Raw genomic sequence first — 26,166 nt, 5'->3', positions numbered from 1 at the left:
GCCCTTTGTCAGTATTAAATGTGTAGTTTTATCTTCTCTTTTCCCTTTTCTTTCCAAGCTAAATGGAATTAGGAACTTAAAGAAACCTGTTTTATATGCAATCTCTTCCTGTTGTCTTATTATAAACAATGATGCCACTAATTTTCACTCTAGATTCTGGTTCCTCTACTATTTTCATTATTATTATAATTTAAAAAATTCATCTCATTTTTATAAACTCATTTATTTCACAGTATTGTATAAACATCTTTTTAGGGAATAATATTTCTCAAATGCTAAGTAGTATTTTTATCTAGTTTGTTCCTTCCATAAACTGAATTAGAAACACTAAATAACCTTTATTTTGTTCATTCTCTTCCTCCTCCTCATCTTCTTTTTCTTTCTTTTAAGAAGAAGGTAGAATGGGTATCAAAAGGAACTTAGAGAACCATGGAAATACCTGTTGCATAATTTTGCTATGGGCACTTTAAAACACCCCAAGGTAAATGGAAAGAATACCTTTTAGACTTAGAACATTTATTGCTGAAATTATAATGCTGGCAGAACTCTGAAAATATTTCCTTAAAGGGTTTTATGGACAATTCACAATAAATGTCTTTTGTCCAGAGGAGGTTAGGTCCTATAAAGCAGAGTCTGTATTCCAGGAGGAATTCTGTACAGTTAAATTGTGTTTCTTTCACAATGCCTTCCTTCTCCATACTTTCTGTTCCCATTACAATACTGGTATCTTTGGCCAGAGGGTAGAGACTGCTCACGCTGAGTCTTTGCTGTTCCCTCTAAACGATTGAAAAGATAGAAAAATACGTCCACAGAGGGTTATGTTTCAGTATGGGACTATCACTGAGTTGTTGACCTAGTTACTTGCCCTTTGAAAGGGGCATAGTAGGATAGGAAAACATGAAGAACATGAATCTGTTAGATCTAACAAAGTTTTCAGTTGTGATCCTAATGAAACACTATAATAACCAAATAAAAGGCAGAACCAGTATATGTTTTGTAAATCAGACAGCTCTCAAAATGGTATGATATGATATGATACAAAAAGTAGCTGAAAAGATTCCAATTCTCATTCAGAATATCCCAAATACTTTCTGAGGGTCTGTCACCAACATGAGAAACAGTTCTTTTTTTTTTCTTCATATTTTATTCATATGTACATCCAATGTTTGGGTCATTTCTCTCCCCTTCCCCCAACCCCCTCCCTTAACCACCCCATCCTCTCCCTCTTCCCCCCACCCCCTTGCTTCCAGGCAGAAACTGGTTTGCCCTTATGTCTAATTTTGTTGAAGAGAAAGTATAAGCAATAATAGGAAGGAACAAGGGTTTTTGCTAGTTCAGATAAGGATAGCTATACAGGAAGTTGACTCGCATTGCTTTCCTGTACATGTGTGTTACCTTCTAAATTAATTCTTCTCGAACGAACCTTTTCTCTAGTTCCTGGTCCCCTTCTCCTGATTTTAGAGGGAATGGTTTCAGTTTTTCACTGTTAAGTGTAATGCTAGCTATAGGTTTGTCATATATAGCTTTTATAATGTTGAGGTACTTTCCTTCTATTCCTAGTTTTCTTAGACCTTTTCTCATGAAATGGTGTTGGGTCTTATCATAGGCTTTTTCTGCATCTGTTGAGATGATCAAGTGGTTTTTGTCTTTGCTTTTGTTATTGTGGTTTATTATGTTTATTGATTTTCGTATGTTAAACCACCCCTGCACTCCTGGGACGACCAAGCCTACTTGGTCATGGTGAATGATCTTTTCGATGTGTTGTTGAATTTGGTTTGCCATTATTTTATTGAGGATTTTTGCATCAGTGTTCATTAAGGAGATTGGCCTATAGTTCTCCTTTTTGGAGGTGTCTTTGCCTGGTTTTGGAATAAGTGTAATACTGGCTTCATAAAATGTGTTAGGCAGTTTTCCTTCCCTTTCTATTTCATGGAACAGTTTACGGAGGGTTGGTATCAGTTCTTCTTTAAAGGTCTGATTGGATTCAGCAAAGAATCCATCAGGTCCTGGACTTTTCTTTTTAGGGAGACTTTTTTGTTTTGTTTTGTTTTTGTTTTTGTTTTTTAATTTTTTTATTATTCATATGTGCATACAAGGCTTGGATCGTTTCTCCCCCCTGCCCCCACCCCCTCCCTTACTACCCACTCCACCCTGTCCCTCTCCCCTCCAGCCCCCTCAATACCCAGCATAAACTATTTTGCCCTTATCTCTAATTTTGTTGAAGAGAGAGTATAGGCAATAATAGGAAGGAACAAGTGTTCCTGGTTGAGATAAGGATAGCTATACAGGGAGTTGACTCACATTAATTTCCTGTACATGTGTGTTGCGTTCTAGGTTAATTCTTTTTGAGCTAACCTTTTCTCTAGTTCCTGGTCCTCTTCTCCAGTTGGCCTCAGTTGCTTTTAAGGTATCTGCTTTAGTTTCTCTGCGTTAAGGGCAACAAATGCTAGCTAATTTTTTAGGTGTCTTACCTATCCTCACCCCTTCCTTGCTCTCGCTTTTATCATGTGCTCAAAGTCCAATCCCGTTGTTGTGTTTGCCCTTGATCTAATGTCCACATATGAGGGAGAACATACGATTTTTGGTCTTTTGGGCCAGGCTAACCTCACTCAGAATGATGTTCTCCAATTCCATCCATTTACCAGCGAATGATAACATTCCGTTCTTCTTCATGGCTGCATAAAATTCCATTGTGTATAGATACCACATTTTCTTAATCCATTTGTCATTGGTGGGGCATCTTGGCTGTTTCCATAACTTGGCTATTGTGAATAGTGCCGCAATAAACATGGGTGTGCAGGTGCCTCTGGAGTAACCTGTGTCACATTCTTTTGGGTATATCCCCAAGAGTGGTATTGCTGGATCAAATGGTAGATCAATGTCTAGCTTTTTAAGTAGTACTAGTTTACATTCCCACCAACAGTGTAAGAGGGTTCCCTTTTCCCCCGCATCCTCACCAACACCTGTTGTTGGTGGTGTTGCTAATGATGGCTATTCTAACAGGGGTGAGGTGGAATCTTAGCGTGGTTTTAATTTGCATTTCCTTTATTGCTAGAGATGGTGAGCATTTTTTCATGTGTTTTTTGGCCATTTGAATTTCTTCTTTTGAGAAAGTTCTGTTTAGTTCACTTTCCCATTTCTTTATTTGTTCATTAATTTTGGGAGAAATTGGTTTTTTGAGTTCCCTATATATTCTGGGTATCAGTCCTTTGTCTGATGTGTAGCTGGCAAATATTTTCTCTCACTCTCTGGTGTGGTCTCTTCAGTTTAGAGACCATTTCATTCTTTTTCCTGAGGTTTTCCATGTCCTTAGTCCTTCCTCTTTAATATTGTCTGTTTTTGACCTGCGTTCATTTATCTCTTTATTTATCATGTTCTTTGTTTCACTTTTGTGTTTATACATTGCTTCTATAGTTTCTTTTATTTGATCTTGTGCTTTCTCAAATTCTGTATTTTTGTTGTCGTGGAATTTCTTGAATGTCTCCTGTACATTTTGGTTGACTATATCCAGTATCATCTCTATAAAATTCTCATTGATTACTTGCAGGATTTCTTTCAAAGTGTTCTTGTGGGCTTCATTGGGTTCTTTCACATAGTTTATCTTCATTGTATTGGAGTCTGGATCTGAGTATCTGTTTTCTTCATTTCCCTCTGATTCCTGTACTAATTTATTACTGGGGGGAATCTGGTTTCCCTCTTTTTTCTGTCTTCCCTTCATTGTCCTTGCTATTGTTACTGTCCTTGTGCTGTGTGTAATTCAGTATTGTCTAGCTTGTAATAATAACAATGGTGATATGTAGAATGGAAGGGTGAGAGGAGAGGGAAAGCAAAGAAGGTAAATAATAAGGGAAAAACAAACAAACAATTGAAAAACAACCAACCAAACAAACAATAACACAAAATCCAGTGCCAACGAAATAAACAGGGAGAGTAGTGTACTAATTAATGGTAAGCTAAATAGGCATTAGAGAGACAGAGAGAGGATTGAAAAAAAAATGCCCAAGTTCAAATGCAATAAAGTTTCAGTCTTAATAATTTTGGTGTTAGTCCCTTAGCCTCCAATCCTAGAGATAGTGTCTTAAAAGTAGTTAGGTTGTTGTCTCATCAAAGGGGAAAAAAACAAAAAACAAAACAAAATGAAAAAACAAACAAAAAAACAAAAACATAACAAAAATCCCAAGTTCAATGGAATTTGAATCCTTCAGCTTCCAATTCTAGTTCTGTCATTGTCTCATCAAAGGAAGAGAAAAAAAGAAAAAAAAAGTGTCTGGAGACAGCTTTGCAAATTGCTGTCTGAGGCTGCGGCTCACCTGCCTGATGCTGTCAGCCAGCTGTCGCTGGAGGCTTTATTGATTGCAGATCTCAGGAGTGAGCTTAGCACTCACCTAGCCCAGCAGGCTTTGTTTATTTAGAGTTTTCCTGGGCGTGACAGCCACTGTTACAAGCCTTCCTTTCTGTAAGCACACTAGGGGAGGTGGCGCTACACCCACCTTCTCTGGCCAGCTTGTTTATTTACAGATTGTGTGGCAAGTGCCCCTTCCCCGCTCTCCAGTGGAACCCTCCTCATGACATTGTTACAAGCTTTCCCACTCCAAGGTTGCCAGGCTGGGGCCGACACTCCTGCCTTCTCCACCAGCTTATTTATTTACAGTTCTGTGAGGGGTTGCCCCCCTCACCCACTCTTTGGAGCTCAGGGCGCCTCGCTCTCTTTGCTACATGTCTTTTTGTTGTTGTTTATTCAGTTTGTTTTTTTCTCTTTTTTTCCCGGGTGGGGGTTGGTCTGTCCAGGGGGCTATGCTGATCTGGCCCAGGGTTGTTTGTGGGAGTACCGCATGCTGCTTAGCTCACCTGGTGGTCTGCTTCTTTCAAGCCGGTTGTATCTGGTGTCTGATGTCACGGGAGCCCTCTTGGTTTCTCTGTTTACTGTGGAGTGGGGATGCTATGCGTGGGCTAGGGATTTGGCGGTGTTGGAATTTTGCCTCTTCTTGGTGGTTTTTGCTGCATTGTGTTTCTCCAGCGTCTCTCCAAGGTTTTACTTTAGGAAGCATGCTTTCTGTTTCCTCCCTCTAGTCACCATCTTGGAGTCTCTAAAGTTTTCTGAGAAGCAGTTCTTACTGGAATTCCTCTTTGGAGGTGGAGGTTACTGTTAAACCCCCTAAATGAGGTCTAAAATGTAAAATGTGCACAGTTGCATGGTTTTTGAGAGTATCTGTAGCTCTTGTCAGAGCTTTATGTATCCATAAAGATTCTACTTCAAAACAGAACTCCATTACATACATTTGCTTATAACTTAATGTGAATTTGGTCAAAGTGATTTCCTTCTGGATATCTTACTGAGATATACTTGTTGATTTTTTTCTTGTAAGCACAGTGGAGAGTAGAGATTTCCTTAGTTAACCTGAGCTCTGTATTATGGATAAGGAATTAACATCTAAATCTAACACTATAACTTAGATGTCCTCACCCCCAAAGTTTGTATTATTTCCCAAAACCCCAGAAACTAAGGAAATTTGGGGTGAAAGTTAATGCAGAGATATGAGAGTAGCTGACCAGAGTGAGGCACTCCGTGTTTCAAGTACCTACTTAGAAGATAGCATGATGGTGCCAGCTATTGAAGGGGCAGCAGGTGAGGTGTGCCAGAAGTGAGAAAAGGTGAATGCAAAAGAAAATAAAAAGATAACAAATTTGAGCTTGTCATTAAGCTACTTTTCATAAGTTTTCGGTCATCTATTGCATTTGCAATAGAGTTTTATTACGTAACATGACTCCAATTTTTTTCTTTTGAATTCTTTCATAAAATATCTGGATGCTTATCATACAGCTTCTTTCTACCCATTAGATATCTGCTGTCTAATATTCTAATAACTTTTATAGTAACAGTAATGTCACTTTACATTGGTGTAGTGTTTAAAAAGGATATAATGCAGCTTTATTTTTTTAAATATTTATTGTTGCTTGGTGGGGTTACGTTGTAGCAGTTACAAAGGTTCTTATAATGTATCAAATATATCATACTTGAATTCACCCTCTCTGCTTTAAAGTGTGAATTAATTTTATATTTTAAATAATAATCTGACATCTGTAAGGAAGGTATTAATTGAATTTTTGGCATATGAGTAAATAGATATAGAGTGCTTATATTCAAGAGGTTCAGGGTCTAGTAAAGGCATAAAACAAAAGTAGAAGTTCTGTCAACAGCAAAAGCACTTATGTTTAGATAAAAGTGTTGTATTCATGTTTCTATTTGGTCCTTGAAATAGTACTATGAAGCAAGTACTCTCTTACTCTATAGGTAAACCATCCAAAATGTAAAATATTTAGGTACCTTTTCAAGATTTCCTTTAGACAGATAGTGGTAAGGCTCTCCTGAGGCCCAGGCCCTGGGATTTATGAACTTTCCTATTTCTTTTCCTGGTTGTTATACCTTGTAAATGAAACCAGTCTTTTTTGAGATGCAGTCAGAATCAGAACTAGGTCAAGGGTTGGAGAGAAGGCAACATTAAATCTGTGTCTTGGAACATGGACATCCTCACCTGAGGAAATACACTGAGGTGCATGGTAGAATAAACCCTTTTTAGAAACCTGTAGCTTAAGGTGATACTGTCTTGGGGTTTGGCATGAGGCTATACATCTGATGCAAAATTAGCATTCCTATATCCTGAATTCTTCTCTGTCTTGTTAATATTCTTGATCATAATTCTTTGCCCACTGTGTCAATAATGAACACTAGGAATTAGTCCTGAAAAGTCACTTCCTAAAGACATAGTTCCTCTGTTCATTTATCTGGTCTTTTGCCCAGATGTAGTAGTCCTGTGTTTGAACATTTAGATTCTTGTCTACAATTGCAAAGTTAACTTATGAAACATTTATTTAGACCTGCTTTTGTGTCTGGGTCTTAAATAAGTTCTGGGGATCCAAAGTTGTTAAGTCCTTGCTAGCCAGGAGTTCTTATCATCCACATTTTAGTAGTCAACACAAATGCAATGTCATACAAACTTGAAAAGGTGATATTTGTATTTTTACAAATATTTGGATGTAGCCAGAATTACTGTAAGACATACACTATATTTTTAAAATATTCTTAATGTTTATTTTGGTAATAACCAGAAGGTATTTAGTCTTCTTGAACATGTATAAATCTTTGCATTCAACAATTTGTAGTTGAATTTTAAAACAGGTCTTGTACAAGAAGTAGTTGATAGGGTAGTTACTTACTGTAACTGTTTTCAGATACCATGGCATTTCTGTAGCATGCGATAGAGTTGAAGACAGTTCAGAAAATAATAGTTGGTAGAACTTTCAACTGACATAAATTTTGAAAGGTATTAACATATTTCATCTTAAACCATGCAGTATTTTTAGGATAGAAATGTCATATTTAAAATATTAGTTCCATTATAGGTCTTGGGCCATATCTTGAGTATTTTAAGCAACTTTGAATTGTACATATACTAGTATTTGATATATATGCATAAAAATTCAAATTTTGAGACTAACTTTTTAAAGAGGTAACACTCTCTTATCATCTTTTCAGATAGAATCTAATCTAACCTCACACAGACCTGTTTAAATACCTAAATCAGTTAATTATCATTAAGGGAACAAGACACTAGCAAAATAGGCTTATAAATAGAATTACAAAATAAAATTACTCCAAGTTTAGGATTTTATAGTCTCTAATGACTTAATTTATTATGTGTATTATTTTTAGAAGTCTTATACACTTAAAAATGATGTACTGGTGTGTTAGATAATTTCAAAGACAATTTTTTTTGTATTTATTACTTTTCTAGAGGCGATATATGGGCTAAATTCTAAAGTTTAAAAAGAAGAAATGGAGATCAAGACAGAGAGAGTTAGAATGATCAGAGTTGAAAGATTCCAAAACTGAAAAAAGGAAAAGAAAGCATTGATGATTTTATTTGTTGCTTCTGTGTGACAGAACTTTCTTTAAAAAGGGGAGAACTGTATGGAACAGGGGCTAGCCAATTGCATGGGAGTGGAAAATTCTAGTGTATTGTCTGTGTAATGTCAGTGTGGAGACACTGCAGATTGGAATGAAGGTCACTTTCTGGGGTGGCAGGGTAAGTAGACTCTGCTTACCTGGCAAAGGTGTAGAGAGAAGAAATAAGTAATTATTAATAAGTATCAAATAGTTCATAAAGTGTTCTCAGTGCTCTTTTAAATAGAGAGATACCAGTATTTACAGGCTTCAGTTTTTTTATATCTACTCATTCCTTCACAGAGTTTGCAAACTATTTTAAGATGTACTAATAGTCTCTCAAGTGATTTTAAAAAAAAAACAAAATCATCATGAATTTTGGCATTGGCAGGAGCACTGGCTTTCAAGGAAGATGTGAACACTTGGTTTGACTCTCTGCTATCAGTTACAGGACATTGAGATCAACTTTCTTACCTGCAAAATGCAAATAAGAATGTTTTCCTTACAATCATGGGATTGGAAATTATATGAAAGGACTTCAAAAATCATGGGCTGGGTGGCGTGACTCAGGTGGTAGAGAGACTGCCTAGCAAATGCAAGGCCCTGAGTTCAAAACCACCAAAGAAGTGGGAAAAATCACAAAGCCATGGACAGTGATACGATAATGATTCCAAATAAATCAGGGCTAGAATACTCATCTCTCTCTCTCTCTCTCTCTCTCTCTCTCTCTCTCTCTCTCTCTCTCTCTCTCTCTCTCTGTTTCTCTTTCCATACACATACACACATACATCTCTCTATCTGCCAGAATGTGTGGAACAAAATAAGTGATTCCTTTTTAACTCATTTGAAACCACTCTCAGAGATAGCACATGGAAATCCACTAGTCCTTAAACACATGTTATCTTTATCTGTTGTCCCATATATAAGCCTCACATTTAAGACATGCAAAGATTACATATCATTATATAATGTAGAGTCTATTTACAAACATATACATCAAAATGTTACCAGTAACTATATCTTAATGGTGGAATTAGAGTGATAAAAATTTATTAGCTTATTCATGTTGCCTAAATTGTCACTAATTATATGCATATCACATACTACATACATCAACAATCTCATACAGAAACTTTGGCAACTAACAAAGTTTTTAACTAAAAATTTTGCCTCAGTTGCTCGGCTAAGGTTGACTAGTACATATGCAAATATAGAATTTACTACTTTCTAAACAATTTTCTGGAAGGCAAAATGCCTGGCAGAAATTTCTGATACTGTGAAATGTTATAGTATACATATTATGTAAAGCAGAGCTGTGTTTCACATGAGTATGTTTTACTCAGATAATGTGCTACTCATCTACTTATATTATACTCCTCTCCCTCAGGACAGTTTCTCTTGGGAAATTTCTGTACTTCATTGCTCATTGGCTGCAACTGTAAGGAACAGAGTTGCAGGGTAAGTTGATATCTCCCTGCTTGTGAGTGACTGCAAGTTTGCTTTGTTTAGTTTTGCCTCAGAGCAGTTTGCCCTGCCATCTCCAGTGAAGGATCTTGGATTACTATTTGATTGTATTTTTACTTAAATAAATTTTACTCAACTTTGACTATGTCACCTCATGTCACACAAACACCAGAGAAAGACTTGTATGGCTACTCAGTTATAACCTGTGTATGATGGAGAAGAGAAGTAAGTCACAAAAGTGCCACAGGTAGGAATGGCTTAGGTGAAAAGTTACTGGTTCTGTGCTTTTGTTTTTTTGTTTTGTTTTGTTTTTTAATTTCTTCCAGTGACATTGCCACTAGGTATTTTGAGTGAAATGGACCAAAGCAAACAACAACCACAACAAAAAGTGGCAAGGAAAGCAGAACATTGACAGGTGACCAAAATATAGTTAGGAGTGTGAGACCTCCCAGCATGATAATTTGGCTATCATCAGTTTCTTTCAGTTGTCAGACTGACTTGCCTGTGTTTAGTAGGAAGTATGAAAAAAAGGAGAAACAAAATGATGCCAGAGTTAATGTTTTGGAAAGCAATTCTGTAGAAAAGATGGACCTGAATGGTTTTATAGAGAGTTGAGATTGGCCAACTGCCATATAAATTTGTATGCAACTTTGATTTATAGTGCCTTGCTTAATTTAGATAAAACATTTTCATTTTAAATCACTAAGATACAGACAACCCCATAGAATTTTCAGTTTGCCAAAACTGCTTTGAATTCCAGTAATTGGTTCTGCCCATAATGTGTTCTGATGTATTTTGATCCAGAGACCTCACAGATAAAAACCTTATTTTACTTATCTATCATCTAGTTGCTCAGCTAAGCTGTGTTTTAGTAAAAACTTAGCTATGCTGTATCTCGGAAAGATATTTAAGCTGAAATATAAGTACAACCTGTTTTTCTTGTTTGTTTGTTTTCTTTTGTAGTGTTGGGACTACTCATGTATATACAATGAATTCCTATAAAACTTGCATTTTGTATTTATAGAAATTTCTCATGAGAGTTAAGGTCTTGTAAAACATTCTTGTTCTACAGCATGAACGAATTATTACACTCAAGGGCATTGGAAGTGAAGTGTACTGAAGAAAAGAATTTTTTCATTAAAATGCAGTTTATATTGATAAAACAGATTACTAGCATTTGATGAAATGTGAAACTTGGAGCTCCCCCATATCACTAAATTGCCAGTAGGTTTGTTTTGGCAAGTGGAACCAGTATATGTGTAACATGTAAGAGACCATTATACCTTTTAGCTTTGTAGTAGTTTAAGTTTTCTTTTGGTAAAATAGTTAAAATAAGAGTAAGTATGGGATCTGTGCCTTGACAACCAGGCTGTGGTAACTAGGATAATTAGAAAATAAAAGCTGTTGTGTTATCAGTTTTGGCATAGTCATTTATCAATCAGTATTTTAAACATTGACAAGTGGTAATTTAATAGGGAATGACCCAGTTGGCAGGAAGTTCTAATGACAGATGATGCAAACTCATTTATCACTAAGGGACTCTGTTAAGCTTCTTACCTTTCTCTATATTGTGGCTCATATTTTCCAAGTTTGGGAAGTGAGAAGACACAAAGGGCAAATCCTGCGGCACCAAGCCTGAAACCACTCCCAAGTAGACAAGAAGATTAACACTTTAGGAGCTTTACGTTTTTAAAATGCTCTGAATGTTGATGATTCTCAATTTAAAACATAGGTGAGATCCATACATCATTAGGAATGTGTGGTGTTCTATCTACTTAGATACAAAGAAAAACAAAGATAGATGGGAATTTTGAAGGACAGAAGAGGTACTTTAGCCATGATTAAGGTAATGAAAAGGAAAGCAGATTCTGATGGGAAACCCACTGTTTTTAAATTGCTTTTCTCCTTTCAAATTGCTTTTCTCTGAATGCTTTAATTGAGAGAATTCAGAGAAACTATGGTGTATGTTAACATGGACTTTTCACCCCTGAAAACTCTTGTTTAGGTTTTGCTCAGCCTCTTGAATCTGAAGGTTTACAGTTTTTGCCAAATTTGGGATATCTTCATTTATTATTTCTTTGTTGTTTTTTTTTTTCCAGTCAGCCCCATCTTCTCTTCTTCTAGGACTCCAGTGATGGAATTTGAGAACTTTTGTTATAAGTCTCATATATTCCAGAAGCACTGCTCCTTTTTCTTTTCTTTTTAGAGGGGTGTCTGTTTTCTGTTTGTTATTCAGATTGACTGATTTTTGCTGTTCTTTCTTTAAATTCATTGATTCTTTCCTTTTTTCCCCTCCATTCTAAAGTTGAATGATTCATTGTGTACACTGTATTTTTAGTTGCAAAATTTCTATTTTATGGAAAAATGAGACTTGTTGAAACTATTCTAAGAATGGGGTTAGGGGATAAAGGAGAATGATGGAGGGAGTGAATTTAACTAAGATACATTGTAAGCACTTTTGTAAATGTCACAATGTACTCCCAATGCAACAATAATATGATTATAAAAAATTTCTATTTGGTTCTCCGTTTGCCCTTCCATCTTCTTTATTTTTTTCCATTTTTTTGCTGAAACATTCTGTTCCACTTGTTTCAAATATGTTTGTAATTGTTCCTTGAATCATTTTTATGATAGCCTCTCTACATCCTCGTTAGATAAGTTTAACATCTGTGTGATCTCAGCTGATGTCTAAGGATAATCTTTTCTCATTTAGTTTCTGATATTCTTGTCTTGGTATTATGAGGGATTTCTGTTTTGGAACCTGGACATTTTGAGTTGTATATTTTCAGACTCTGGGTTTTACTTAAAATCTGTTTTTTTTTGTTTTGTTTTAAGGCTTTCTTTGACATAGCTGTGGTGGGTGAAGGGAATGCTGCCTCATTAGTGTGGGGGTGCTGGCAGAAGTCTGGATTCTCCCTCAGGCCTGCATTGCACACGGCTGGGGGAGGGCTTGTTAGGGGCTTATTTTCCCTAAGCATTAGAGGCAGCTGTAATTCTCCACTAGGCTCCTCCAACTCTATCCCAATGTTTTATTGGGATGAAAGTCCTACCTCTCTCTCTGTGTCTTCTTTGACACTGCTGGGAATGGGGAAAGACCTTGTTACAGCTCAGCAAAGCTGAACAATCTAGGTTTTCTTCTAGGTCTTTTTTTGGCAGGGAATGGGTGCTGGTTTTACTTTGGAGTTTGGTAAGAGTAGAGCAATTATTGTTTAGAAGTTTTCTATCTTGCTGTGCTGCTGCCTCTTTGTCTGGGAAAAGTACGTTTTTCTTGGGACTATTCTTCAGCTGTGTCTATTGCCATTTCTAGTTGCTGGTTTCTCAAGTATCTGGATAATCTGGTGTGAATCAAAAAGAAAACCCAGGGAACTTGCCACTAAATCATTCCTTAGATTCTAATTTCCCTAGCGAGTCTGCCTTCCTGTCCTCACGTCACAGTATCTGCTTATGTTTATATATATATATACCAGCAACCTAGAAATGGCAATGGATATAGCCAAAGAATATTCCCAAGAAAAATGTGCTCTTTCCAGACAAAGAGGCAGCAGCACAGCAGGATAGAAAACTTCTAAACAATAATTGCTCTACTCCCACCAAATACTACAGTAAAACCAATACCCATTCATATGTGTGTATGTGTGTGTGTGTGTGTGTGTGTGTGTGTGTGTGTGTGTGTGTAAACATAGCTTTTTAGTCATACTTAGGAGGAAAAGGGAAAAGTATAGCTGTATCATTTTCCCCAAATACATTCTATATTAGGAGAATTTAGTTCTTATGGTTTCATTTCTTAAATTGCTTAATTTTTCTGAACTAGAAAATCTTGTGTAACAATCCTAGCTATTATTCTTTTTTTACTCTAGTATAAAAATACCAAATATAATACTCTTTTGGGATAAGGAACCAATGGGTTATTCTTTATTAAAACATAATTGACAAAGTAGTAAGCTTTTCATACACAGATCTCTTTAAGATTGAAAATTTATTTACAAACAGAGTAAAATATTTTTCTCCTCACTGATGAATATTTGGATAGCTAGAAAACATGCTTCATTTTTGTTTGCTTACTGATACTTATCATTCTGAAAATATTTCATTGTTTTTAAGTATTCTGAGCATCTGATTTTTCTTTTAAGATTTTCAGTTCAGTGAGTAGAAAGTATATGAAAGCAGTTTTTTTTTCCCAGTATTATAGAGTAGGGTTCCCAGTGCTTTATGCTGGGAGAGACAGAGATAGAAAGAGAGAGAAGGAAATAAAGATGGAGATATAAAGAGAAAATTTCTAAGGATGCCAAAATGGTGGTCACCCTGGAATGTCTAGTAATCTGGATCACCAATATCTGGAGTTGCAGGGGATTTATGTCTGATCAGGGATTCTATATGAGGCTGGTCTGGTGCAGTTGTAAGGCTTCCAAGTACTGGTGTTGAGAACAGGTGGGCCCAGCCAAGTTCATACAAGGCCTGTCAAAAGCAGTCAGTCTTGGGAAAGGAGCCCAAAAGAACCAAATGTGCACATCAGTACTATCCATTTTAGGCTCTGATTACTGCAACAAGGAGTTAAGACTAAAGATCCATGGAAAAGTTCTGTTGGATAGACTTGCCACGGAGGTGTGAGCCTGGTGAGAGAAGGTACAGGAGGAGAAAGAGAGGTAGTGTAACCAGAGCTTCTCATGAGCATGCCCTGGATGTGGGAGTCAAAGCCTCTTCCAGACCTTTATTCACTCCATAGACGCAACTCAACTGGGTTGTAAATTGTTCTGGTCTGACAGGCTTTCAACATCAAACTGCAGCTGAAGTAGGCCAAGAGGGCACAAATTCATACCCAGAATCAATTTGGCATATGGGAAGAATGGGGCAGAGAAATAGCCCTTGGCTGGTTTTCTTTGCTTTTTTAGCATTGTTCCTATACTTCTAGAGCCAGAAGACAAGTGGGAATTTTAGGGAATTTTTTAAATGTAGGAAATAGTTCCCCTGGGAGTGACAAGCAGTGCTGTTTTCTTTGCAGTAATTTGGCTGCAGCGTATAGACCCTGACATGAAAATCAGAGACTCAAGATTAGGCCACAGGGAGAGTTTGCAAGATGAGAATGACAGTATCAGTCTTGCTGCTTCATAGGATTGTTTTGAATGGAAATAAATTGAAGAAAGTTTAAACGTACTGTATACTTGTGATGGTTAACCTTGACCTTCTACTTGATTGGATTGAGAAGTGCCTAGTAGATTATTAAAGCACATTGCTGGGTTTGTCTGTGAGGGCATTTCTAGAGAGGATTAATTAAGTGGAGAAGATCCATCCTAAATGTAAGTGACACCTCCCCCTAGGCTGAAGGCACAGATGGAGTAAGGAGAAAGGAGAGAGCCAGCCAGCATGTGGTCTGAAACCATGAGCAAAATAAATCCTTCATCTCCTAAGTTATTTCTTCAGGCTTTTTTTTTTTTTTGATAGTACTGTTGTTCGAACTTAGGGCCTTTTGCTTATTAGGCAGGCACTCTACCACTTGAGCCATTCTACCAGCTCTTAAGTTATTTCTGTTGGGCATTTTGTTCCAGCAACAAAATCTAGCATAGTACTTTAGAAAATAATATTTAATTGTACATTTGCACAAGCACAGATACTTCTTTTATCCTGTTTTTTTTTTCTTTTTCAGTTATATAGAGAAAAATAAGCCTGCCTTAGTTGGAAAATTAATTCAGGGTTATAGGTTTGTGGTTATTGGGACAGTCCAATCCTGGAATTTTAATTAGACCTAATTGAGCATTAGTAGAATTTTTGAACAATAACAAAAAGATATATTTTTGATAATTTCTTTCAAATTACCATTTCTGTATTCTTTCCACTAATTGAGTGTCAGCATTCAGGGGGTTTTGTTTGTTTAGTTTTGTTTGTCATGGTAGCTATAAATATCATTTGCTGATAATGATGGTCTTAAAACTGAAAGGGAGTGTAGGATAATTATTGCAGTTTTCATTAAGTAGTTTTCATAGCAGCATTGGGGCAAGTTTTTAACACTGTTAAGTAAGTAGAGTTTGTTTGCCATGCACTTTAGCTTTCTTTTCCTCCTTCCATGAATTTCTGTCCTATTGGAATGTAAACGCCACTTGGGCACCTGAAGGCAGTCCAGAATGAATGGATGTTGGCTGAGTGAGGCTCATTTGATAGTGCTTTCCTTTGTACTCCAGTAACCCCTATTCCACTAGCATTTCGTATTCCCCAGGTCTCCCACAAATTAACAAAGTGACAGACAGTTCTGTGATAAATTAGTTTCTGTTTACCTGTTAGAATTGATGGTGGTCCTATAAAAAATATGTTAGTAAGGAGTTTCTCCATTAGCTTCAGAGTAAGCATTCAGGAAATATTACCTGTCATCATCAATACCCAAAGTTTTCTCCTGTAGTTGATATTCAGATTTGTTCCAAACAGTCATTAGTATTCTAAAATTTTCCCCAGGTGATATTGAAGGTATGCTGGAAATAGGGAAAAATGGTGGAGGCAGGGGGATAGCTGGAAAGAGAACATGAAGCTCCACTATGTGTCTCTTTGACTCTTAATAAAAGAAGCAGGGCTTTTATCTCTTTTATATATTTGTATTACTGATAAATTTTATTTTTGAAAGATTCCATTGCTTAAACTTCTTTTTAACAGGAACACTGTAAGCAACATGCTGGTTTCTGTAGAATACTTTTCTTATAAGTGTGCAGATGACAGTGAAAGAGTGTATTCTTAAGCAAATAATTTATATGATCTTTAAAATGAATGCACTGCTCACTGAAAGCCAACATATCCAATAGTGCACATGTCATATACGAGCTTCATTGTCTGTTTTAATTGTCCCACTAGGTTAGAGGCTGCATGAGTTACTAGATGTTTGACCTGGAACAGTCACTGAGCTCCGTGGACTTCCTCAATATCAAAAAAGAGTTGTGAGGATGAAAATGTTGGGTTTTTTTTTTTTTTTAAACATGACATACCTGGTGTACCTATAAGCTTCAGTCTATACATATGGATAGATACCTTCTCCATGTAATACATAGCTAGTGTGATATGAATTAGCAAGGCATTTCACAAACTTTCTCATGATCACTTACAACTAAAATGGTTAGGTAGATTCCTAATTAACTGGCCCTGTTTCTTGAACAGGTGTGTCTCATGAATTCTATTTAGCGTAAAGAGAGACCTTAGGTTGTTATTTTATTTTTTAAAAGAAGCTATATCTGGATTCAGGCAAACTTTCTTTAAAGGCCAAACTCTGTCATTTATCAGACTCTTAAGCCAGTAACTTCAGTCATTTAAGGATCTGCTTCCTCATCTGCAAACAAGGTAGTAAAAGAGAGTTTGGTGGGGATTATGTTGTAGAAAACAGTGTCAAGTGTGATCAGAGTACTTAATATATACCGTAGGTTTTTGAGAATTTTTCCTTTTCTACTCTGGTGGAATGCCACAAACAGAAACCCATAGCAAATGTCCTAGAATTTTGGACAACATAGAACAAGGTTTGATTGAAAGGCTAATGAATGGTAATCAGGAAGCCTCAAAATTACCTTGACAAATCCAGGTAATGGATTGTTGTAAAAATATATTTGAAATAATGTTAACTCCGCATTACAATGGGAAGTGTATGTATGTGTATGTATATACATACATATGTGTGTAAGCAAAACTTTTAAACACACTTGAAGAATCTAGTGGCACTTAACTTGGAGGATTTTCTTGGCAGACAAAATGCTTGTATTTACATTATAAAATCAACTTCAGCGTTAGAATGTTATATGCAAGTGTGAGAACTTTTGTATTGTTATTCTTAAGCAGAGAATTATAACATGAACATAAGCTCTCTGCAAAGATATCAATTCATTAGAAAGATATTCTAATTAAATTGATTAATTACTGACATATGGTATGTATGTCTCTCTTTGTGCCTGTTTTGTTTTGAAGAAATGAAAGAAATGTTACTGGTGAAGTTTTATATTTTCGTGTTTAGAGATGACTAAGGGACAAAGGAATCATGGAATTTAAAAATGGGGGAGATGTCTCATTTTATCTTACTTGAGAGCTCCTTTACACAGTCTTGAAAAATAGCTTTGAGCTCCCCTTTCCACATATTCTTTGGACCCTTCCATAGAAATGAAAGTGAATTCAACAGTCAGTAGGTAGAATATGTAGCCAATTCTCTTTAAGAGATTCTTCAATGGATGGGATGTTGTTGGATGAGGTTATTTTCCAAGTTCTTGTCTAGTGAATTCTATGATTGTTTACATATGTAACTAAGTCAACACAATATGCAAACAGAAATCAGTAAGATTGGTACTGGATAATGTCTTCAAATATAAGTTCAGAATATATGGATAACATTACATGTTATATCATCTCTAAAAAAGTCATGTGAGGAGGAAGAATTGAGGAACATCCTATATAAAGAAGAAATTTGGGGTTCCAATGGTTACAGAAGCCCCAATTCAAGACAGTTATTAGTTTAATAAAGGGTGAAGTGATTTTGTGATGTGTATGATTTACAGGAATCAAGAAGAAATCATTTTTGTATGCTTATTCTCCTGTTACTTAGGAACTTACAGTGAAAAGGGCTGTATTTAATCTTCTTCATTTGAGTGGCATATACAAGCAGGAAAACTCTGTGAGTCATTTGAATAATCTGGCTATTGTAACTGTGAAACTGTGAATGTTCTTGGGACCGATGGAAAGGTTAAATGCTTTGAAACATGTGTATTCTGAGGGGAGTACTGAGCCACAGCTCTCTAGTTTCACGGAGAGCAGAACTTGGGCCAAAAGTGCTAGCTGTGTTTTATAGGGCTTAATACACTCCCATTTCAAGGTGATTGCCAGTTATTATGTGATCATGAGAAGATAGACTTTAATTTCAGTGAGCATTAGCATCATCAGTAACAAGATTTTTTGCATGTGGTGTGCCAGGTGTTGCATAAAATATGTTAAACTAGCATTCTGCTTGCTCTCTACACACATAAAGTTAAGAGTGATGCTGACTGTTTTAGATATAAGCAAATCTGAAAGGTAAAGTGATTAATATAACAGCAGCTTGAGTCATGCCTTACATTTATGTACCTTATTCTTACTTACAATGCTCTTAAGAGAGCAGAACATTCTTCCCAGGAAGGTGATAGATTCTGTGAGGCAGAAATGTTTCTGGTGCCAATTTCCCTGAAGGGAATTGAGTCCGTACTTTTATTGAGGAATCATAAGATGCAGCTTAAAAGATGTGATCACAGCAAAGTGCCCTAACCAGAGAGACAAATCCAACTGGAGATAAGGAGCTAGACCATTTTGCCAAGTTTTGATGTGGAAAAGGTTTGAGAAATCAAGGTTGAGGATACAGGGAAGATTTAATGAAGCATATAATGTAGAAAGGAGGGACATACACTTAAGCCCTGAAGTGGAGTCTCTTGAGTTTATTCAGGTGTCCCGTGCGTTATCAGTAGGGAAAAGAAATGAAAAGATACTTCCCTGCTGAATAGCTACCTTCTCCTCATAATCTAGCCCTGTATTAGTCAAACAAGAGATAGTACATGGCTTTTTCTGTTTCATAAGCCTTTGCCTCTGTCATCTGCATTGTTTTCCTACTGTCTTTCTACTTAGGTCCAGAGTAATATTCTTCTTATCTTGTATTTACTACCATTACATCTTTTAAAAACACTACTTAGAAAATTATCTTTCTTCAAATAATCTTTTTTGAATTATGTCAGTTTCATTAAGCAACTAGGTCATTTATTTTATATGATGCTCTATGCTGAGATACTGTCTTTAATTTGTTCCATACCTCCATTGCTTACTTTTATTGCTGATCGAGACAGACATATAGGGAAAGCTTTTAAATTAAATATAGAGTCATAATTGTGTGTGCATATGTCATATATATGCACATCTATTGTCAGCTGATTTATGTGTATTCAGTCATTTGATTATAAGATTCTTAAACATGGAGACTTTTTAAATTCCTTTTAACATCCTACAGCATGATCACATTTCTTTATTGTTGACTTTCAAAAATATTATTAGTGGAAAGGTATTGCTTAAAGCATAGGGAAGGAAAATCTGTAGAGCTGAGCCACTGCTGAGCTTGGTTTGGCACTCAGCTTATGTCTTTTTTTCTTAGTTATACTCTAATTTGTTCTTCATATAAAACTATCTTGTTTACCTTAATGAATAAATTCATAGGATGAGAAAATCCACACTGCATTTTGAGTTGACATGGAAATATTGGATGTGGCTAATACAATTATTATGTAACCTTTTGAAAACCTACCTTTTATCCTTAACTAAAAATCGTCATGTTTTGGTGGTAAGCCTGGCTTATGGAGCATCTAGGAATAAACTTGGAATTTGAAGGTCATTGTAGAAACTCATTGTCAATCAAGTGTACAGAAGCTTATATAACACCTCTGCAGCCAGGATTGGCTTGTGTTAGTACTACTAGAGCCCCACTTTCACAAGTGCCCCAGTGTCTCATCAGAGAGGAAGAAAGAAACTGAGGTGCAGACAGACAGCATATATAGATGACAAGGCAAGCCTTCAAACAGCACAGAGGACTTAGAAAATGCTTGAGAGAAAATTAGATGAGTCTTGAAATATGAGCTTTAGTATAAGCATCCCTAAAGACCAAGTGGACGAAATTGAAGGAAAAGATGAGAAACTTGGAAGAGGCAGACAGACAAATTTGAAACAAGTGTTTCTGTGACTGGAAGGGCAAGCATAAAATGGTTCAAAAGCATTTCTGAGGAAGCCAGATATGTCAAATAAGAGTTCCTTGACAGAGGAGTTAAATGGGAGGTGGGGCATTTTTAAAGCCAGGCATTGCAAAAAGAAGGAGGTTGCACTCATCACCATATAGAGAATATTTTGCACCTAAACTGCTGCAGTGGTTTATGTGGATATTACACCAGGATTATGCTCCCTCTTCCACCCCCCAGAAATAACTGGAGGAATTTTGAATAGGTTTGAGAAAAAAAAAAGCCTGAGTTGGAGCATCAATATTAGGCAGACACACTGGGAACAAGAAACCACAGAGGCAGAGATGTTGATGAAGTGAAAACCTCCATTGAGTGAGCAGGCACTGCAGTAGCTGAACCTGTCAACTCATAATGGAATAAGAGTCAAGTGTTTCTATGGTTAAAGAAGACCAGAGGTCAAGTGAAGAGGATCTATAGGACAAGGGCTGATGGGTGAGGATAAGTATTTTTGAAATGTTTTAAGTAATGAGTATCTGGGTAGTGGAATTCAAAGTAAATGTATGAACAGGCAGAACAGAACACTGTGAAACAGAATGGAGAGAAAAATCTGTTATTATAGATTTAGGAACCATTGTGTTAGAAATTGAAAGTTATGTATATGTATATTTGACATGTGTATAAACCTAAAATAACATCATCTATTTACTTAACAATTGACATTTTAAAACATTTAAAGTTAATGAGTATTTCTAGGATAAAAATAATACAAGTTTGATATTGACTTTATTAGATAGATGCTATGAATGTGTGAATCTGTATGAGCAAATCAAATTTTGAAGTAATTTTTTTCTCTCCAAAGAAATTTATTATTCTCTGCACATCACATCATTTTGGCCAGCAATAAGTCCAACTCTGCTGCTATAGAATGTTTTAAGTTGAAATGTGCATTGGAATCTGTTTGTTTGCTGCAGATGATTTGACTAAGCTTTGATGCACAGTCACTCTCTGACATTTGTGTATTTCAGCAGTGAACAATGTAAACTCATTTTCTGAGCACTTTGATTACTTGCACATAGCAGTGCCCATGGCATGTGACAGAGAAGAGCACTCTATCCACTAATCAGATAGATATGCTTCAAGCGTATTTACACAAAATAATGAAAACAGCTGTTAGATACCTTTAAATTTGAGTGTGTTTTGTTATTAATCTACTAGCCTGTACACATGACACTGTAATTCTTCACTCACTCAAGTTGCCTTTAATGACACAGTAATAAAACTGAGAGGGATGAAAGTAATGGAATTGTAGAATGTAATGCCTCAATTGTTCTACAGTGTCTTCCTTTTTTGCCAAAATAAACCACAATTAGGTCCATATGGTGTTTTGAAGTTTTCAGGCAATGACCCTAATAAAAAGTAATGAATTTCTGACAAAAGAAAGCATGGCTCTCTTTTAAGCGGATATCTTCACTATTGATCTAGATATGATTGCAGACTGATACGCTAATTGAAGAAAAAGGTTCAGTATGCTTGACACAAGTACTTTCATTTGTGGTTTATTTTACTCATAAGAAACTCAGATTTTAAAGGTAGAAATATTATAATCCATTAGTTATGACTCCTTTGTTTTAAAGACCTACAATTTAAAACTAATAAATAGATATTCCTTAAGAATGGGAAATTTCAGATATCTGTAATAATTACATAGAAAGAGAGGCAAGAATTTGTTCTGGAGAATATCCTGTTCTTGGATATATTTGGCTTTTGTGTTTCTGGTTTTGGTAATGTAGGATTTTTATGTATTTCACTCAGTATCAGGTATTCCTACCTCATCTTCAAACTAAATTTCTAATTGCAAGATTCAAGTTATTTCCTTGGAAATTATTATTTTTTTAATAATTTCATGTAGGGGCTGGATATGGTGGCACACAACTATCATACCAGCTACATAGAAGGTGGAAATGGGAGAGCTATGGTTCGAGGCCAGTCTGGGCAAAAAAGTTAGCAAGATCCCATCTGAAACCAGGCATGGTAGCATACACATGTGATCCCAGCTACGTTGGATCATGGTTTGAGGCTGGTGTCAGGCAGAGACCTGACCTGAGAAAGAGCTAACAGGGCTGGGGCATGACCCAAGTGGTCAGGCGGTTGTCTAGAAACTGCCAGGCCCAGAGTTCAAACCACAGTACTTTGAAAAAAGTAATAAATAATTAAATAATAATACCAGGAGAGAAAAATCTTCCGAATAGTCTTAAAATTAAGAAAGAATTATAGGAATGTTAGAGTCTTGAAAGGAGACTAAATGAAAGAGATTAGAAAACAGAAAAAGTGAACAATAGATTTTGGGTATGATTGCTATACTTGTGGAGGAGGGAGGGAAAGAAATTGAAAGGAAGATTGACATGAAAGAGGACTTAGGATCTTTTAGACTAGGATGCCTGGATTTGCATCTGTGCTCAACAATATACCAGCATTTTTGTATTTTAATATACTTAACTTTTTTGGGTTTCCATATCCTCATCGAAGAGATAAGAGTTTTTATATGGATTAAAGCATTGTGCATGATACATCTAATAGAATGCATGACAGATAATAAGCACTCAGTAAATACAGTTTAACATTTTTGAGAACAACCTCCTAACATAGGTCATTAGAATGACCTTGCTTAATGTGCTGTGCTGTATGTGTGATAGCGCATGTGTGTGTGTGTGTGTGTGTGTGCACGTGTGCATGGCATATGTGAGTGTGTTACATTCAATTAGACAATTAAGTACTTATTTATTATGTCCTGATTATGTGCCAAGGATATTCGTGGTACTGCGAAAAATGAAAACTTAATGTTTTTTTAAAGAAGTTCTAATCTAATGGAACTATAAAAGTTAGATTAAAGAGAACAAATACAGAGGTACATGAGAAAGCTAACTGGAGATCTATGAGGGAGGAAGGAGAATCTGAAGGACAGGACTAGGAATGGAAAAGAGAATGGTAACTTTGGAGAGAATGGAAGACAGTAGTGTGGGAAAGAGTAGGAGATAAAGCTGGAAAGCCACATGTACAGTGTCATTGGATGACTGGTATGTGTCTTATTGTGCTCATGCTAGACTTATAAAGTAAATAAAATGTAATCCTTCCACAAAAGGCCAAAATTTGACCCCCAAAATAATATGAGAATGAGGCTAACCACTTGTTCTGTTAGATGCCCCCAGTTTCCCTTGCATGGGGCAATTTTAGTTTTCAAAAGTGTGAACAATGACTTTTTCTTTGCTGTTAATATATTTAGATACATACTTTTTGAATCAGTATGGCAAATGAATGACAAACATATTTGCATAACATTTTCTCACTTTAATATAAATGTCCAGAAGATAAATTTCAACCAACAATCTAATTAACTGAAATTCTGATGTTTAGCTGGATTTTTTTAATGGTAAAAAAGGATTTCTTTATTCGCAAAACTCTTCTCTCTTCTTTAATATTATCTTAATGTTTTAAAAAGAATCACATCTTTACATTTCATGTATAGTTCATTGCATAATTGATCATAAGTTACAACTTATGTCAGCATGTTCATGGAGTCTGAATTACATTCTAGACCCTCACGATTTCTTTCTATCATTTTAAAATAGTTTGGAAAGATCATAGGTATCCACTTGACATGGGGAACATACTTTAAATCTAGTGTGAATATTGCTTATGCCTTTTCAAGTAAAATAATTACATTGCATTCCAGTGAAATATTCTGCATATAAATATTCCACTGTTGTGAGAAAATATCTGAGATAATTTATAAGGTCGAAAAACTTACTTTAGTTTCATAGGTCTCAGTCCATGGTCAGTTGGCTGTATTGCTTTTGGGCCTGTAGCAAGGTAGTAAATCATGGTGAATAGCATGTTTTGGAGGAAGCTGCTTATCTTGTTTCAGCCTAGAAGCAAGTAGGGAGAAGAAGGGACTGACATCTCAGTGTCTCCTTCAAGGATGTACTTGTGGTAAACTAACTTACTTCCACTAGACCCCACCTCCTAAAGGTTTCAGTAATTCCCTAGAGCCACAGGTTGACAACAAAGCCTTTAACATAGGAGCCTTTGGGGGGATATTCAAGATCCACATTACAGCAATGTGGGTATTCATCATTTCAAAGATTAGTAGAATACCAGTGTGTGGTACTGGGTGTAAGAAGTGGTGTCAGCTGGTGTGATTGACAGTAAACACATACACTTTATACATATACACATTAGCCTTGTTTCCCTTAGAGAAGTCTGTTGGCTTTCTCTTACAATTACTACAATTCTCCAGACCCTTCTGTAACTCTTTTTTATTAATCATTTTCAGGTCCATTTAACTTTCATTTTAACATCAGTGTAACTGACAAATCTTTGTTCTTTAAAAAGTACACTTGAGGGGTAGTGGAGTGGCTCAAGAGGTAGAGCATCTGCCCAGCAAGTCTGAAGCCCTGAGTTCAATCCCCAGTACAATAAGTAACTCACTCACTAAGTAAATAACTAACAAACTTACTAACTTGTATACTTAAAAAAAAAAGTACACTTCAATTAGACAGGTACAGCATTTGGACAGTTTTGGTGATCAGAGTTTTGACTCCTGAAAGACAGGAAGTTGTTTGTTTGGTTTTAAGTTCATTGTTTAGTTAATAGCCCTAAACATAATCATGTAGCGCATTCTAAAACCAATAAGAGTACATCTTTCCAAGGCAGTTACTTTGTAAATGTCAACACTGATGGGCCCTAGACCTTCATGTTTATTACTTTGTAAGAAGTTCATTAGTTCTTAAAAACATGATGCTCCACGAGGAGTGTGGCCCAAGTGGTAGAGTGCTTGCTTAATAAGTGGGAGGATGTGAGTTCAATCCCCAGTACTGCCAAAGAAAATTCCTTTGTGTTGTGCCTGATGCATTAATATCAGGAGAATTTGTAGCCATCTCAGTTTTAGCTGGGAAGTTCTCTTTTTCCTGATTATATGCATTATTCCTTTATTTCTAGACTATTCAAAGTTGTTTTGTACACCAAGAACTCTTTTTAAAGTATTTCACCAATAAAAATCATCCTGGTAAACACAGAATTTCAGAATCCTGTACATCCATTATGACCAACATGCTTTCTTATTAACCTCTTCCTTTTGTCCAGTATTAAATGTTGTTAAGAAAAGTAGTCAGCTAATTTTTTGTACCTCATACATTACTTGAGATTTTTGCTGTCCCAAATAATTTTCTTTTACTTTAAATCTAGTAGCTTCACTAGGATAAGGTTTTATAATGATTTTTCTTGGTGATGCAATATTTCCTTTACAATATATGTATCAAAAGTATAGGTGTCAAAGGCTTACACCTGTGATTGTAACTACTCGGAAAGTCTTGTCTTGTTATGTTTGATAATTTCAACAATAAATTTCAGTGGAGAAAAATCTATGGATAAATTTCAAATTTTTATCTAACTGCCTTCTTTACTGAAAATGAGTATCATTTTAGTTTGGTAGTTTTATTTATGTTTTCTTTGGAAGTCAATATGATATTGACTTGAAATATGATTTGAAATCAGAAGGTCCTTACTTACCCAAGATTTGCAGCTTTCCCTGAAGAACCTCAGGCAACATATTCATTGGGATCTTAGCTATAAAATGGTATTATATTGTGAGAGTTTAAATAGAAATAACATTTATGACATTACTGTATAGTTGGCTCTCAACCAATTCTACCTAGATCTCCATTCTCACCCACCCTGCCCTTCCTATTTCCTGGCTACTTTCTATTCAAAATACTTAGAGCAAAATGTTAAGTGGGAAGAGAAACAAAAAAAGTAAGAAGCTCTCTAACCTATCTCTGTCTCAGTTCTTTTTAGCAACATGGAAACCAAGAAACCATTATGCCTGTTTGAAAAATTTTAGCAAAGAAATACAGAGATTTGAAGTCTTCTTAACTGTACATAGTACACAATAAAAAAATGTACTATGGAGCCAAAAGTTACGTGGGAAATTAGGCTTCTAAATTCAATGAGTTTGAGTAGGAAATCTCATGTTGTTTAAATTACCTTTGAAAACTCCCATAGGAAGTTAACTGC

The 26,166-nt window shown here is 36.0% G+C and overlaps 1 protein-coding gene across 17 annotated transcripts in view; it reads left to right on the top strand.

Annotated features, from left to right (window-relative positions):
* Gtdc1 (glycosyltransferase like domain containing 1) overlaps positions 1-26,166 on the top strand; it is a 428,360-nt gene that overhangs the window by 212,955 nt on the left and 189,239 nt on the right. The window lies entirely within an intron of this gene.

Source organism: Castor canadensis, chromosome 4 (genome assembly GCF_047511655.1).
Source record: "Castor canadensis chromosome 4, mCasCan1.hap1v2, whole genome shotgun sequence".
Lineage (NCBI taxonomy): Eukaryota > Metazoa > Chordata > Mammalia > Rodentia > Castoridae > Castor > Castor canadensis.
Note: the sequence above shows the minus strand (reverse complement) of the source record. Positions and strands in the feature narration are given on the sequence as shown.